The 17,835-nt window shown below is 44.2% G+C and overlaps 1 long non-coding RNA gene across 1 annotated transcript in view; it reads right to left on the reverse strand.

The window, feature by feature from the left end:
• The window catches only part of LOC139469191 (uncharacterized), a 31,555-nt gene extending 17,344 nt beyond the window's left edge, over nucleotides 1-14,211 (reverse strand). The window contains exon 1 of the long non-coding RNA XR_011653717.1: nucleotides 14,127-14,211. This is a non-coding gene — a long non-coding RNA (uncharacterized lncRNA). The remainder of the gene's footprint in view (nucleotides 1-14,126) is intronic.
• Between the last annotated feature and the right edge of the window lie 3,624 nt (nucleotides 14,212-17,835).

Consider the following 17,835-nt stretch of genomic DNA (forward strand, 5'->3'; position numbering starts at 1 on the left):
CAATCCTCACAGACAGAGGTAAGGAGATGACATCCAAACTGATGTCAGAATTATGCCATATCTTCGGAGTTAACCGCCTCAAAACATCACCATTTCATTCCCAGTGCAATGCTGTGGTTGAACGCATGAACGCTGTGATCTCATAGTCAATCAGAGCATTCTCCCAAGCATAATGGCTGGGTATCGGCTCAGTCCACTGGGTATTCTCCCTATTTCATGTTGTTTGGGCGAGAACCCTGTACGCCCATTGACACAATATTAAAGCCAATCCCTGAAAACTTACCTCCTAAAATACAGACTGACCTTAGGGAACTGCTAGATAATCTGGAAATGGCGCAAAACATAACCACACAGAATGTCCACGCAGCTCAAGAATCATACAAAGCTAGATATGATAGGAAGGCCCAAATCCCCACTTTCACAGTTGGACAGAAAGTATGGTGAAAGAAAAGAAAACCTGAAAGCCCACCTCAGCCGCAAACTGCAACGCCAGTGGGATGGACAATACTATATTGTCTTTGCGTACGAAACGCCCCAATACTTATTGAGAAAATGTCTAACCAACAAATCCCTGAAGGCACCTATCCAGGCAAATCGCTTAAGGCCCTACGTGGGAGAGGACAGTCGGGTGCAACCGCCCCCATTTGACCTTGTGAACCCTACCGATACCATTGGTGCCAATAATGCTGACCCAAATAACCCTACGGGTACCCAAAGTGACAATGTCAATACGCCACACATTACACTATCCACTTCCCAACAAGGCCGCAAACAGCTAGCCACACCCACATCCATCTCCCAAGATAACAGTTGGGATCCCGAGGATGATATCCCACTGACCATATTCCAAAAGAGATGGAATACGACCAACCAATTCACATCTAACCCTGACACAGAAGAGGAATTAAACACCTTTCATTGAACAGGTGTTGTCGTCAAAACGCATCGGCGGCATTCAACACTTCAAGGTGAAATACGTTGAACGTCCTACTCCACAGTGGGTCTCTCAGTCACAAATACCCACCTTTATCGTAGAAGACTACAATGCAAGATGCACTCTAAAGAGTAAACAAAACAACAGAAACAACAGAAAGCTGACAGCAAATCTATACTGTAACAAAGGCGACACAGACGTAACTGATGCTATTTATGTCTTAAACGTCATTGTCATTACACCATACATCCTCGGTCGCAATCAATTACATAATACTAATAACATTCATACACACTATAGTAGTGGTGCAAGTACAGGGCGGACGTAATATAAATATACACACCTCATTTTTTATCAATAATTCGGTCATCACCTTTGTTGGTGATATATCTTATATTCATGTATGAATTGTTGGAAGGGTGAAAGGACTGCGCAGTTTGTGTTGTATAGGTGTCAACTGTAAGTAAACAGGTACAGGACAAACCACAGACAAAAGAGCCATCACGCCATTGTCTGGGGCACTGCAGTGACGCCAGGTGTTATAAAGAAGGAATAGTAGTATAGTGACGGAGAGATGAGATGGAGAGGTGTCAACTGTAGATAAACAGGTACAGGACAACCTGCAGACAAAAGAGCCATCACGCCATTGTCTGGGGCCCTGGAGAGACACCAGGTGTCATGTCGCTATGCGGCAGGATGGCTGATGGATTCCACCGTCTGTCTGTCCCTTGATCACGGACAGACACACAGGTGTGTTCGATACCCATGGGAGAGGGACAGAGCAATCATCCTCCCTCCTACAAGTAGTAGTTAAATTGCCAGCCAACCCGAAGGGAACAATGTGAAGTTATTGTGGATCAGGTGTGTTCATGTCATGTGAATATACGAACTGTAATTGTGGAGAACGAGAGTATTTGCGCAGCAGAAAGAGGTGTGAATGTTTCATGATTCGTTCATTAAGTTATTGATTTTGTTTATGAGATACCAAGCAAATGTAAACAAAGGTCTTTTATACTAGAGATGGTAATAAGTAGGGTATCAATAGGTTTACAAAGCAACCTTTATCTTTACACAGGGTGATGACCGATTTACTTCTCTGTTCCTGGTTGTTGCTGGTCATTGTGACCAGTAAGGCATATGGACAGGAACCAGGCCGCCTACACTATGGTGTACTTTTCTCAGAGAGAGCGCTGGACGAGCCATGGACACACACATTCACCTTAACCCTACCACGGCCTTACTTCAGAAAATCTATCACATGAATTACCAGCCTGTATGTCTCATCATAATACCACCTGCAGAAACACACACTTTCATGTCAGCACAATACTCAATGTTGTTAATACAATCCATACACGCGCCAACACTGACCTAGAAAACACAATAAAATTAATCAGAAACCTAATTCCTGACACCCCTGAAATAACATAGAGAACACGCAAAACTCGTAGTTTATTACCTTGGCTGGGCCAACTCGCCAAGGGAGCCTTTGGACTGGCCACAGAGCGTGACCTAAAAATAGTAACTGACCACATTAGACTCATAGCAGAAAAAATGCACACACGTAACATAGGATTCTACACTTCCCAACATCAAATGGCCTCATGCATGACACAAACAAATGCCAGGTTTGACGGCATCGTCAAACTCATCAAAAACAACCATAAACAAATAGTACAAACGGGTGCATTTTCTCTCCAAGAGATCAAGTGGTATAAGAAGTTCTTCTCCACACTTCTACTTATGGTGGGTCGAGAAAACCAACTTGCAACCATCGTGCAGTCCCAATCCCAGTCCCTCCTGGCAGGCGTCTTTCAACTCTTAAGAGGTCGCTTGTCCCCAAACATTGTACCATTTCACACACTATTAACAACAATAACATCCATACAAGAAAACCTGGCTCATAACTACCCTGAATTCATACTCGGATACACGGACGCCACAATGTATTACACACGTCGACGTCCATTTGGCCCGCCATAACAACATAATGTTTGTTACCCTCTTAATACCCTTAGTGTCTGACAGTACTGTGATATACCGACATCTATGTTCTCCCTACCGACTCACGTGGCCTCCCCACACGCTACAATAATTTGGAATGTGGCTCCATACATTGCCCCATATCCATGGACAGCAGGAAGTATGTGGAGCTTCAGACTGAGCAGTATGAAGCGTGTAATGGACACTCACATTTACACAAGGGATGTAGTCTATGTCTTGCCCCCATGTATTGTTCATGCTCACTACATGCTAGCAATAAAACCAATCCCCCATGTCCTAATGATTGCAGTATCCACAACAATGCCACTCGTATCGAATACCCGGTAAACATTGGTTTCTAGCGTCATTTCTTCGATACAGACCAAATCAAAAACACCATTCAAACATTGTTAGCACCCCTCCGTTTTGCAAATGCTACTTTCAACAAACTATACTAGCCACATAAAGAAACTGTGCACGGAGAAAATATATTCTGGATTGAAATACAACACAGCAAGAACAAAATGATGCAGACGCTGTAGCAGCTGAATGATCGGACCATAAGAAAATGTCAACGGGACCTGAACAACATCTGTTACGATGACGTCAGAAGATCAAAATGGAGTAGGGGGTCAAACGAAAAAGGCACAAAGTCAATAATGGGTATGACCACCCTGTGCGTGAATCACAGCAGTGCATCGGCGATGCATGGAGTCCACCAAATGGGCATGGAAGGCCTGGGGAATGGCCTGCCATATCCTCCTCAAATCCTGTGCCAAGTCACGGACGTTATCTGGAGGATGTGGAAGAAGACGCAGATGGTGCTCCATTTCATCTCTGCTCTATTGGGGAGAGATCTGGAGAATTTGCAGGCCATGGCAGTAACATGACATTGTTATGGTGAAGGAAATCCATTGCGAACCTAGCCGTGAGAGGTCGAGTGTTGTCCAAATGTCAATCCCGGGCCATGACGTTGCAGGAAAGGAATGAACACAGGCCTCAGAATCTGATCTCTGTAGCCAACACCGGTGAGATTGCCCTGAACAACCACCAAAGGGGTTCGGTGCCGTGCTGTTATCCCATCGCAAATCACCACAGACAACATTTCTCCACCATATTCGAGGTTGGCGAACATGATTTCGACACCATCTTAGACGGTTGACGCGATGACGGTGTGTCAGGATGGGACGTATGGCAGGGCGTCGTGGTCGAATCCCGTACTGACGTAAACGATTCCTGACAGTGTTGGGGTGGATGCGGCGCAGTCCAGGAATTGTCTGGGACGTCGTTACTGCCGTTTGGAACCTGTGTCGGAGATGTGTAACTCGAATCCATCTGTCCTGTCTTGGCGTCGTTACTCGGTGGTCGGCAACGTCATTTGTGTTCTGATAACGCCTCACCATTGCCGATATCGTGTTACGATGGCATTGGAAATGTGTTGCCACCTGTTGTTGCCTCATTCCCGCTCGGATCATTCCAATGGCTTCATGATGCTGTGCAGCTGTCAATCTTGACATGATTTGCTTGTGATATGCTTGTGTCTGCGCCTGAGAAGTTTTGAATTTTTGATTGACCACAGATCATGCTTTCCAAAGTGACAGCGAATTTTGAGTTGCACATGCTGTGTACAGCTGCACAGGATGCACGTGCAGTAACACATTGCACGTCCATAGGCCCCCATCAATGACGTCATATCGCATGGCACGTGCATGAGCGTTTGAATGTCTCCAATAATTGCTATGTTCAAACCTATATTTCATATATGGACGTTGTGCCCTTATATCTATATTTTCTCCGTGCACAGTTTCTAGCCATGTGGCTAGTATATTAAAAACCGTTGATCTTAAACAAGTGAGTGTTGATCTTAAACACGTGGTGGCACAAGCGAAGGCAGATCAGATTATATATACTGATCCCTCTGACCCGTTGTTTATAAATTCCCTGACCGAAGACCCTGATACATTCAGTTGGACTAATCCGTTTACTTACCTAAACATGGCAATTTGGGGAATATTGATTATCTTTGGATGCATATTATTTACCATGAATCGTAGAATTGGCCTCCTGTGAGTCCAACTACTAGCCCGAGGTATTACCGCGTTGACAGTATCAACAACGCCGCACATATTAGTTTGGACTCCCTCCACACCTGGCACTACAGCCAACTCTAACCCCTCCATACTTACTCGTGTGGAAGAGTATCTCAAGCTGGAAATAATCATGCTAATGCTCATGTTCCTGATTGTCCTCATGTTAAGCCTTTACATATACAAATTCAAAACGAATTTTTGAATTTTCATCCGGTACCAAGTCTGTTCGTCTGAAAGTTGCTGAGATCTATGCCCCACCTCTTGTTCTATTCCTCTCTGACCAGAATTATTCACCTTCATTGGTGGTCATCAATGTCAGTCACCAGTTGTTCTCTGACCACCTTACATGGCCAGGGAACAACTTGTCAGTCATTAACCGTATCTCACAAACGCACCTTGTCCTCCCTCCCAACCTCACTGTATCAAAACTAGTGGCAAGAAAATTGAAACAGATACTTAAGTCCCTTTATATAACTAACCTGTACTTAGTCCACGCCAATGGCCATTACTTGGTCAGGGCAGTTGAAAAACCCAACCAACCAGGCCCACCACCCAGTTATACCAATCGCTTGTACCCCTCTCTACAAACATAAATCTTTACCTGATGACTTTATGACATTGTAATTACAAGCTACGACAGTAGCAAATGTACAAATGTATATGATTTCTGGCACATTTTTTGGCACATTTTGTCTCTACTGAAACCAATGATTCTATTTTAATTTGTAAATTATACATGTATAATTATTGCAAAATTTTGAAGTCGACGTCATGTCAACAATATTGTCCATTAACTACTATTCGTACTAATTGTCAACATCTATTTATGCTGTCGTCACTACCATCATTTTGTTTATGCCATTGTACATATTATTTCTTTCGTTTGAAGGATGAATTAGAAAGAAATTACTTTCTCCTATTTGTGTGTAGCGTTAATGAAAGTGAGTAGTCCGTCCCGCTAGGAGGCGTTAAACTGGGGTACTTAAGGGGTGTGAAGATTTAAATTGTTCATTCTCGCTCTAAGTGCAAGCACGGACATTAGATATTCTAGTCATGAATACTGACACTAAACTTGATGCTATACTTCAACAATTAGATACTAACAAAGCACAGTTTGAATTGTCTCTTCATGACCGCATCGGAACATTGAGTGAAGAATTCTGCCAGACCGCTAAAGATTTAAAGAAACTGCGAGCTGAAAAAGACTATTCATGGAGTCGGGAAGGCAATAAAATCCAACACAGTTTCATCGAAGAAACGGTAGACTCGCTTAATCAAGTTCTGGTAGCTATACAAAATCAACGTTTCCAGGACTGTGAAACGTATATCACGTCAGAGATTGCAAGGCTCCAGCAACGCAATAAACTTATAAAAATAGCAGATTCTTCCGAGCATGGACAGTCCGAAACTGTGTTTCCAATGAACTTGATGATTCGGACGACCACAGGAAGATTACGAGGGCTAACAAAAAGCTGTTCGGAAATTACGTCGGAAACGTTCACGCCAAGCGCCGCATCCATGTAGGTCATCCAGGTGATCAGCAAACTTTACCCTGCCCGTGCAAGGTGCTTTTCTTCCTGCCTCTTCTGTGCGACATATTCAACCAATCACAAACCATCCTTTTCGTGCCAAAGGTCAGAATACAGAAGCATGCTTCACGTGCGGTGACTTCAGTCACTTCAGATAAGATTGTCCCCAAAACAAGGTGTCAGCCCAGAGAATGTCCAGTTTTGCAGCCAGAGGCTCATCCAAAGGGAATCAATAGTGCGCAAGACCTGTCAGTTGAGTATTTCATTCATGATGGCATTGTTGATGATTTGCATTTTTCTAAAAATCTAACAGAGGATTATTATGAGTATCAGCAAGGTATTACCTATTTCGCACCTGCATTGTGCTATTTATTTTTTATCTTTTGTCCAACAGAGTGATACAGTGTCTCCAGTCATTACAGCCTACTATAGCTTAAGGCACGTGCATTGTAGTGTGGGGCTTGTTATCAGTAGAACTCAATCGAAATTGTGTCCAGTTGAATGTTGGGAGCGATATCTAAAACTTGCACATATTCTGGCAGATTCTGATCAGTATGTTTTCAGAAACCTCAGCAAATGTGCGTCTGGTTATGTGTTAAGAAAAGGCAACAATCCAATGACTTACACTAGACTGAGGGAACTTTTCTTAGATGCATTGTCTCCCTTTGTAACGAACATTTAAACTTATGGTCTGCACAGTGTATGTAGTGGTGGTGCTACAGCAGCAGCAAACAGCTGCATATCAGACCCTATGTTTTTAAAAGACATGGAAGATGGAAAAGTGAGAATGCTAAGGATGGATATATTAAGGATATTTTTAATAATAGAATGACAGTTTCTCTTTCTCTTGGTCTTTGACTTTCTTTGTAGCTCTCATCTGTGCAGTGCACAGCGTTTCCCATTTTTATTAAGTGTGTTGTTGTAATGTAGCGTAACTGACTGGGCATTGGAGAAATATTATTTCTTCCATTTGAAGGAGGAATTAGAAGGAAATTACTTTCTCCTAGTGGAGTGTAGCATTAATGTAAGTGAGTAGTCCTCCCTGCTAGGTGGCGTTAAAACGGGGGAACATAAGGGGTGTGAAGATTTAAATTGTTCATTCTCGCTCTAAGTGCAAGCACGGCCATAAGATATTCTAGTCATGAATATCGACGCTAAACTTGATGCTATACTTCAACAATTCGATGCTAACAAGGCACAGTTTGAATTGTCTCTTCATGAACGCATCGGAGCATTGAGTGAAGAATTCAGCCAGACCGCTAAAGATTTAAAGAAACTGCGAGCTGAAAAAGACTATTCGTGGAGTCGGGAAGGCAATAAAATCCAACACAGTTTCAACGAAGAAACGGTAGACTCGCTTAATCAAGTTCTGGTAGCCATACAAAATCAATGTTTCCAGGACTGTGAAACGTATATCACGTCAGAGATTGCAAGGCTCCAGCAACGCAATAAACTTATAAAAATAGCAGATTCCTCCAAGCGGGGATGGTCCGGAACTACATGTATGTTTCCAATGAACTTGATGATGATTCTGACGACGACGGGAAGATTACGAGGGCTAACAATAAAGCTGTTCGGAAATTACGTCGGAAACGTTCACGCCAAGCGCAGTATCCAAGTAGGTCATCCAGGCGATCAGAAACCTTTACCCAGCCTGTGCAAGGTGCTTTTCTTCCTGCCTCTTCTGTGCACCATATTCAACCAATCACAAACCATCCTTTTTGTGCCAAAGGTTAGAAGACAGGAGCATGCTTCACGTGCGGTGACTTCAGTCACTTAAGATGAGATTGTCCCCAAAACAAGGTGTCAGCCCAGAGAATGTCCAGTTTTGCAGCCGGAGGCTCATCCCAAGGAAATCAATAGTTCGCAAGACCTGTCAGTTCTTTACGGGATGAGGCACAAGCGTTGGGTGCAGCTGTTAAGAGGATCTACTCGGATCAGGTTTCGTTCCTAAAGTAGTAGAGTCCCTCTGGTTGCCGTCTCAGTCAATTGAGTGGTTAGGTTTCAGGTTTGATACAACATCTATGATCTTGAGTGTTCCTGAAAGAAAAAGGGATAAGGTATTGAAGTGCATTGCAGTGTTACTACAATCTAAACATAGATATTTCCCAGTGAAATACATAGCTTCTGTCGTTCTTCAGATAATGTCTATGAAATTTGTGATGGGTCCAGTCTCTTAGCTGATGACAAGATCTCTGAGTATTGATGTTGTTGCAACGATTCAATGTTCATTCCGCAAGATAAAAAGTTGCCTACTTCCAGAGAGTGTTAGACAGCTAGTAGGATTCCAGGAGGAATGTTTGGTGAAACAGATTTGCAATTTAACATGCTTGCTCTCCTTGTAGATTATCGCTGATTGATGATTTCAATGTTACAGATGTGTTCCAGTGTACATGTAAAAATGAGCTTGATCATGTTCCTGCTCCTATTCGCCAGCTGGCTAACGGTCTGCCGGACCTGTTGTCAGAGTCGAGAGCCGAGTCCACTGTCAAGAAATATACATATGGTTTTGTTGCTTGGCAAAGATTTGTGACAGTGGGAACAGATTCAGATTTGTCATATTTTCGGGCGTATTGTTGTCGCCAGGCTGCAGAGCCATTATAATACTAATGTAAACAGCTGTATGTGCAGTAGTACGATGTGATGTTGCTCTGGGCTGAAGAGCCATTATAATACAAATGTAAGCTGCTGTATGTGCAATCGTACGGTGTGATGTTGCTCTGGGCTGAAGAGCCATTATAATACAAATGTAAGCTGCTGTATGTGCAATCGTATGGTGTGATGTTGCTCTGGGCTGAAGAGCCATTATAATACAAATGTAAGCTGCTGTATGTGCAGAAGCTGCTCTATGTGCAGTCGTACGGTGTGATGTTGCTCTGGGATGAAGAGCCATTATAATACAAATGTTAGCTGCTGTATGTGCAGAAGCTACTGTATGTGCAGTCATTGTAACCGTGTCTCAATAAAATCATTGTGGACACTCAGACAGACTTGTGTCGTATATAGAAGGAGTCAAGAAGAAGTATCCCCTAGAACACAAATTTCTACGGCGGATACTAGTACAGACTTTTCATATTGCATGTATATAGCGAGTGGGTAAATAATTGTCGCTACCTCCACAACTGGTTTAATATATTTCTTATTTTTACTATGTATGACTCCTGCTGGTCCTTCTACGCATTATCATATAAAAGAAACACTCCAGTGTGTTTTCCATTATCAATTAAATGCGAGACGAACACTGGTCTAGGAAAGGGACAGATACAGTCTTGGATATAGCGTATGCGTAAATAAACGTCGCTACCCCCACAACTGTTGAAATATAATCATTATTTAAAATATGTAACTCTTCTTCTGTTCACTCTAGACATTATTATAAGTAGTTGAGGGCCCCGTTACAAGACCGCTCCTGGCTTCTGATTGGTCTGTTTGGTCACGTGACCTCTGTGACATCTGATGACGTCATCAGGTCACGTGACCTGCGCAGGGCATTGTGGGTCATGCGTGACGTTATGATGACGTCACTTCCGGTTCCGGTGGTGCGCGCATCCACAATGGCGGCATTTCTGTTTCCGTGAGGCATGCGCCTCCCATCTTCCCGAGGCAAGAGCGTTAACTGACTTTAAAAGTCCAGTTTCCACCCTTGCCGAACTAGGCTGGAATTCCTGGCCTCGATCGTAGCGCCACCAGTGGCTATTATGAGTTATGTCCATTCTATGCCTCTCCCATATGGACCTCTCCACCTCTCGTATCACATGCAATTGCTTCAAACAAAATGGTGGCGCCCAGTCAAGACGATCTGATCGACCATCAAGATCTATTTTGTGATAAAACAGTTCTTACTTCGCGAAGTACATCAAATCACGTGAGCACCTTGATTAAAAACATGAAAAGATTTGGAAAATATCTGTTTACAACGAGTTGGCAATGCACATGCTTTGCAAATCCTGCAATCGACCGAACTCTGCATGACAGTTTACGAACCAGATTTTGATTTCGGTTCGCGAATTTGATTGGACTGTGCATAGACTCCATAATCCCAGCCTAGTTTGGCAAGGCTGGAAAGAATTTTATAGTCAGTTAAGTCACTTACCTCGGGAAGATGGCGCCTCCAAGATCGCACTTCCGAGGGGCCATCTCCCCATCCAAGATGGCGACACGTCGCCTCAAAGAGGGTGGGAGGAGAGAGGGCTGGAAGACGGGAAGGCGAGAAGGTGGAAAGGAGGAAGGTGGGAGGGTGGGAAGACGGGAAGAAGGCAGGAAGGTGGGTGGAGGGAGGGAGCAGGGGGAGGGTGTGGCAGGGTGTGTGTGTGTCGATTGCATGTGGAGATGATAGATCACTGAGACGAGTTTATACACAGTTGATGACCCAGCAACTTTGTTGCTAGGTTGACGTCACATCAGCGGAGGATCTTGCAACAAAATTCCTCAAATGACATCATCGGGTATTATGACGTGATTGTTAACTTTGAGGTGCAAGGTCAAGTTCCACAAGGCGATCGTATTGTAGCACAATGACAGTCGTTCGTGTAAGTTACAGTAGGTGAGTGGCGATCACCTTAGCGCTACGATCATGTTGTGGAACGGACGCCTGAATTCTAAAGGTGAATCGACGTGCACAGACATGGACGTGGTGTAGGAATGCAGGAAGTGGTCAGATGTCGATCTTGTTTTGTTTTTGTTTTTCTCCATCCTACAGACAACAAAACACTTATGTTTGTTCAATTTTTTTTAATCCCCCGTCACATGAACCAACACAACAAAACAAAAGCAACAGGATTAGGGGCGTCCCTGTGATTTTTGTGAATATGAACTTGTTTTGTTTGTTTCTTCTTTTTTACCACTAGGGTGTCAACGTATGTACATTCCTACCAGGTCAATAAGGGCAGAAAGGTTGGTACTTTTGATGTAGGGTACGCGTCTGGGCACTCAATCGAAAGGCAGGCATCTCATCCACAGGAACGGAGGTAGACACTTATGAAAACCATGCTAATATCGTGGCATCATTCTTGGTGGTGTCCTTCCAGTCCAACGTATCTAACACTTGATTAAAAGTCCACCCACGCACGCGATAGGTCAGCATGTAGAGACAGTACACACCACACAACGTGCTGTATCCATGTTGTAAGGGGTGTGTATTCCATCGTTGTTGAATCTGACCCATGCGATTCAAAGTCTCTTTAAACAGAGGTAATGAATACAGTCCATAGCTATCCATCATTTCCACGGATCCAGGAGCTGGACCGTAGATGCTCACCCAGTGTGTGCCAGGTTGTTCGCTTGATCGCCTGTGTTGACCACGTAGGCTTTGGGGTAAAAGGGGTCATCCTGTTGCCATCCCAGTCTGGCAAAGTCATCTCTGGCCAGGGTGCCCCGGTAGATGGCATGAAGTGGTTCATCATCAGCCACGAGGGCTTCTAAATCCAAGGTGCTCAACCCGAGTGGTTCATCCATGGTCCCTTGTAGGAGGGGGAAAAAGTGTGCCATGATCATCTGTCACTGCTCTTTATATACCATCATGGCATTCCGGAAACGATCTATTTCCAGAACATTATCGTATTCCTCATAGCAGATGAGGGTGACTGGGTTCTCGAGAGCTTGTCCAAACTGGATTTCCAAACTCAACTTGCCAGTGTGTCGAAGATAGTTGATGCCTTCATCAGCGCCAAGGTCTGGTGTGAGATCCACCACCCACAAGGTGTAACCTTGAGCAAAGGCCTTGACAGACACCTCACAGGTCTGAGGTCGCCACAGCTGTCCCGTGTTTCGGAACAGATTCATGTAGATTTGTTTCCAATTGGCACTGTTGTTGCTGAAATCGCTTTTCATTTCCATCCCATGGACTTCATGGCCATTGAGTTTCAGCTTTATCATGGTGACATGTTTGTGTTTGAAGTTGTATGGATTCTTCTCATTGCTTCCTACATAGGCGCTATTGTCCACCAATCCAAGGACCACGCGTTTTGTTAATTGACCACCGATGAGCCTTATCGTTGAGAAAGTCTCTACCACCTGTGGGGATGTCACGGGCTGTCACTCGCACACGTGAAAGGGGATACTTGGCAGTCACCCCTGCATTCAGACTGGACACATGTGTTTCTCTGACAGCAGGATTGATGTTGAGTTGACGAACATAAAATTCGGCTTTGATCAGGGCTAGTTTGTAGACACCATCAGCAGCACACATGAAGAACTCATCGGGACTTCGTAGCAATTCCAGTTTCATAGGGACACCATTCAACAGATAGCGTTCTTGAAGAAACAGGTCACAGTGTAGACGTCCTGTCAGTTCCACTTCTTTGGTGGGCACAATAAGATCACTTCGCGTTCTGACACCTGTGTTTCTTGCGTTCGCATCTGCATCAGGATTGAAGACATCCATTTTACCAGCACTATCGGTGAACCATCCAGGACATTGAAGGTGAGATGTTTTGGCTCCTCTACCATAACTCAGAAGGGTTTCCAAGTAGGCTCTGTAAGGGTAAGTGCCCATGGAGGGTGTGATCTCCAACTTATTGTGTCTCACTTGCAGCCGCACTTCATGAAACAGGGAATGCATCACATTGTTGACTGTCGATACGGGGTTATCCCCCACTGTGGTATCCGTGCCATCCTCTTTCGTCACGAGTAGACATACTCTCAGGTAGCACTATTTCAAATCAATGTAAGCATTCATGGGATTGGAAATGTTAAACTGGAGCGGTCCTGCCACAGAGGGTGGTGCCAAGGGTATAGCGAATCCACTGACCCTCTTGCACCGAGGTGGACACAGGGGGTACAGTAAAGAGATCCAACTGGGCCTTTGAACATTCGCAAGCATCTCGGCGCATCATGATGATGGATGTTTCTCCCTGTTCTCTGCCTTGAAGGACTTCTGGTCAGGTTGAAAGTCTGATGAGGACTGACCTTTAAACCATTTTTCTTTTCCTTTTACGCTGTTTCTGGTGGGTGATGGTGGTGTTATGGTGTTGGGACGACTTTACGTCTTTTAGGGGGTCGCGGCTCCTCACGTTCCTCCAAGACATCCATCAGGGCTGCTGTTCCACGATGTTTCAGACTCTCTGACCATTTGCATTTGCCTGCAGCCACAGCCACAGCACTATTTTACCCATCTTGAGAACCAATGTTCCGGCTTGTTGCATCAGCAAGGTTTGAAAACCTTCGGTCAAAGCAGAACTGCTCTTGGCCTTCAGGGGTTGCACCAGGGGTCCGGAAACCGTCATATGCGCCGGACATGTCCGATTGGGAATCTCAAATGTCCGGTTTAAAATATTGCTTACCGGACATTTAAATTTTTCTGTCCGGACATTTTAAAAAGTATTGTCCGGACATTCTTAAATTTTGACCGGACATGATCAACAGTTAGGACTAAGCAATTTCTGTCTGCAATTGTAACACAATGAAGATTATCTACACTGACAAGCTTTGTTTGTTTTGATTGCTGTAAATACATCGTACCTAGAATGATAGTCCAATCGGTCAATCACTGTAATAGGCAATAAACTGAGTTGACACTGATTAATCGAGGATTTATTACTGAGAACATCTTGTTAATTTGAGTAAAATGTTTTTACGACTGTACATAAATACCTTGCATCATCGATGTACCTCATTATCCTCACAATGCTACGATACGTAACCTCAGACAAGAAGCGAAAGCGTGACGACAGCCAGTCGACCGAATCTGACAAACCCACAAAGTCTGAATGATCATTTTGTAAGTCGTGGCAAACGACTTTCACTTGGTTGACATACAATGAGGATTTGCCGATTTTATTTTTTTTAGTAGCTAGTCGTATATTGAATCTTGATTGACCGCCATTTTGCTTTCTGTGACGATCGATATCAAATTTTTTTATGGTCAATAATTAAGTACAGATGAAAAAGTATTCCAATAACTATTGCTATCAACGATAGTTTAGGATTTATGATTATATTATCTGTCTTGTTTTTAAATAATCTTTAGTTTAAAAAAAACAACTTTTCCCGTGAGGTCACGTGATAACCAAATATGGGATAATAGTCTCGATCCAAATGTTACAACGCGTACACTTGAGCAGACTCATGAATATTAATTAGACCGTTCACAACGTTGACAGATCGTTATTATAACAGAAACAAACGTATGTTTTCCATATATATCTAAAATGATATTATTTGTTATTAATTGTCCGGTGAATTAAACAATTTAAATTGAAACAATTCATAATTCATCATATTATGAATACGTAACAACTTGTAATTAGTGTGTAAAAAGTCGTACTAAAACACGCTGTTTGAAGGGGGCGTGGCATAAATGTAAATGTCCGATTGGGATTTTAAATTTTCCGGACCCCTGGGTTGCACCCATGCCATCTTTGAAAACACATCGATCACACACAGCAGATATTTGAATCCTTGGTTGTCATCTTGAAAGGCAATCATCTCACTCAAGTCTGCTTGCCACAATTCATCGATGCCTCCCACACGATTGTGGTCTCTCGGAAAGGTGCGTCTGGCTGGTTTGTGCAAGGTGTAGGTACTTTGGGTTTGCAACCAACACTTGATTTGACTTTGCAATGGCATGGTTTTCTTCTTGCTTTTACTGGTTCTTGCATCTTGAGCGTGGATGCGTGCTGCTTTCCACAAAGGTTGCCATCCTCCAAAACGTGCAGGATGTTCAGGATGAAAGTAGGTTTTATCCAACCAGGCCGTCCAAAGGGAAGTAGGAAATCCTTTGTTTCGTTTCCCTGCAGCAGGAGAGGGAAGAATGCGCTGTCGCATCTTGGTGTGGTTCTTCATTTCTCTCAGACTGATGCCACTCAGTACATGAATTGCCTTTTTATAGAGAGGGAGAGATTTTTTCTTATGTGGTGCTTAAGGGTATCCATGAACCTCGCCTGTTGATGAATCTGTCCTCTTTGGTATCAGATAGAGGTGGGGTCATCAACCATGGGGTTGGCATCTCATCTTTTTCTTCTTCCACTTGTGGATCCAGTTTCCACGAAGGAGGTGGGGCTGGCATCTCATCTTCTTCTTCTTCCGCTTGTGGATCCAGCTGCCGCTGCCTCCTTCTTCTTCTTCTCTCTTTGTGACTTTGCGGGGAGAATTTGGGGAGGGGGAACTAAGTATTGGGTGTTTTTGGTGTGGCGTGAGGATGGTGTTGTTGTTGCTGCTTCTGCATCCATTGCCAGCGTTGAGGATTTCCAATCATTTCATGAGGGACATAACTCAAAATGGTCCAACCTGCAAGCCCCACTTTGGTTTTACGGTGACGCACTACATCGTTGATCAAATCCATCATGTGTGCCAGGGACAGGTTTCCCGTCCAACTCAAGTCGAGATTGTTTTGAATCCTTGTCATCAAATTCATGGCTTTACTGGACATGGCTTTAGGGACACTCCTGACCACTTTGTCTATCACTTTTTGAGGAGGGGCAGGTCTACCTGTGGTGTCCATCGTTAATGGTGATGGCGGTGGTGGTGGTGATGGTGTCACTTTGTGTTGTAGTGGTTTGATGGTGTTGTTGTTGTTGTTGCGCTGTTGGCGCTGCAACTCTAGCATGCGTTGAAACAGTTGGTTGTATTCTTGTTCCTGCATGTGAAAAGGCTGCTGTGACCTCTGTATCAACGCGTCCATCTCTTCCAAATTTTGGAAACGTTCCTTTTCCAAGAGAGGGGTGTGAAGTGTCTGACAATGACGTTGTTTGGTGGCCTGTAGACTTTGCCATGTGTCTTCAGGCACCAACACCATCTTGCGTGCGTACTTTATGGTGACACCACACACTGATCCCAACCTTTCTGGTGTCAGACCATTTATTACTTTTCTCCAAACAAAGAGGCTAGGGCAGGACCAATAAGAGGAATGAGTCCTCCTTATAATCCTCCTCCATGTTGAAGAAGTTTACGTTTCTCGCTTAGAGGTACTTGTTTTTTCATGAGTGTATTCAAGACTTTACTGTGTCGTTGCAAGTTTTGATTTTGAGTCGTGGTCATGGGAATATTGGCTGCATACAAGTTCACCATATATTCACAAAGGGCATGGATGAGATCGGTAGGAGCATGTTTAAGAATGGCTTTGCGCATCGCTGGAGCGGCTGCACACAAATGACACATAGGTGTTTCTGTTTCCTAAGGCACCGAGACATCTTTCCTGCATGGAGGTGTTAGCCTGAATGAGGCACCTGATGGGGCATCTCGGATCTCGAAAACAGGCGGGCACGTACGCGATGGTCTTGCAACGTGGTGGGTTTCAAGTCCAAGAACAGGTAAGTGTAAGGTTCTCGGGTGGCGTCTTCATAGGCATCATGCAGAAAAGGAACTTTGCCTGGAAACCCCTGGCGAGCCAGACTGTCGATCTGCGATGCATCTCTCGGGTTTTTAAAGAGGACCATGTAGTGAGCATTCAGACTGATCGTGCGATGTTGTGACGATTGGGCAAACAAGTTCTGAGTGAGATACAGCACAGATGTGTTTCGGTGATGACTTTTCTTGGTGAACCATTGCAGCACTTCTGTTTCTTCTTCTTTTGTATTGTCGCCCAGCAAGTCATCGATGACCAACCAATGCGGGGCCACCCCTCTTTCTGGCAAGGCGCGATCCGCTTCTTTCATGCTCTGCACAAACTCAAGAGCGACCCCTAAGTGGTCTGCCATCTCTTCCAACTCATGATGAAGCCGTTGCCATTCGCTGTACACCCACACGATGCAATGGGGTGGTGTATCCAACACCTCGGGGCGATGCATCTGCTCCTTACATGATTTCACAAAGGAACTTTTTCCTGATCCTGTGGATCCCGCAATAACATCGTAAAAGGATGGCGTGTGTGGGTCTCTGATGGGTCGGACAGTAGGTTGTGCTTTCTCTCCCATGACCCATACAATTTCCTATGGAAAAGAAACACAACGGTCTGTCCAGTTTGGAAAACTGGGGCTCAGACCAGGTGTCCGAATGGATCCATCAGTGCGATGCATTTTGCACCAATCAGGAAGCAGGGTTTCAGTGCCTCTCCTATAAAAAGAGACAAGCCACGCACACCATCCTGACTGCACTCGTCAAAAAAAAGGTGATCAAGCCTCATGTCATTCTAATACAGGAGACTAAACTCAGTGAAAAAGCCAAATTCACACTACCTGGGTACACCCAATATAGAAAAGACAGAAAAAGACTTATGCCTGGCAACAAGGGAGAAGGACTAATCACCCTTGTCCACGACAGCTGTACCTCCAAAAATATTGAAGCAAACGTAGGAAACCTTGAAACCCAAGTAATCTCCCTAAAACTGGCAAATGGAAACGAATTACGCATAGCTAACATATAT

The sequence above is a fragment of the Haliotis cracherodii genome, unplaced genomic scaffold (assembly GCF_022045235.1).
Source record: "Haliotis cracherodii isolate W230 unplaced genomic scaffold, xgHalCrac1.p SCAF_2, whole genome shotgun sequence".
Taxonomy (NCBI): Eukaryota; Metazoa; Mollusca; class Gastropoda; order Lepetellida; family Haliotidae; genus Haliotis; species Haliotis cracherodii.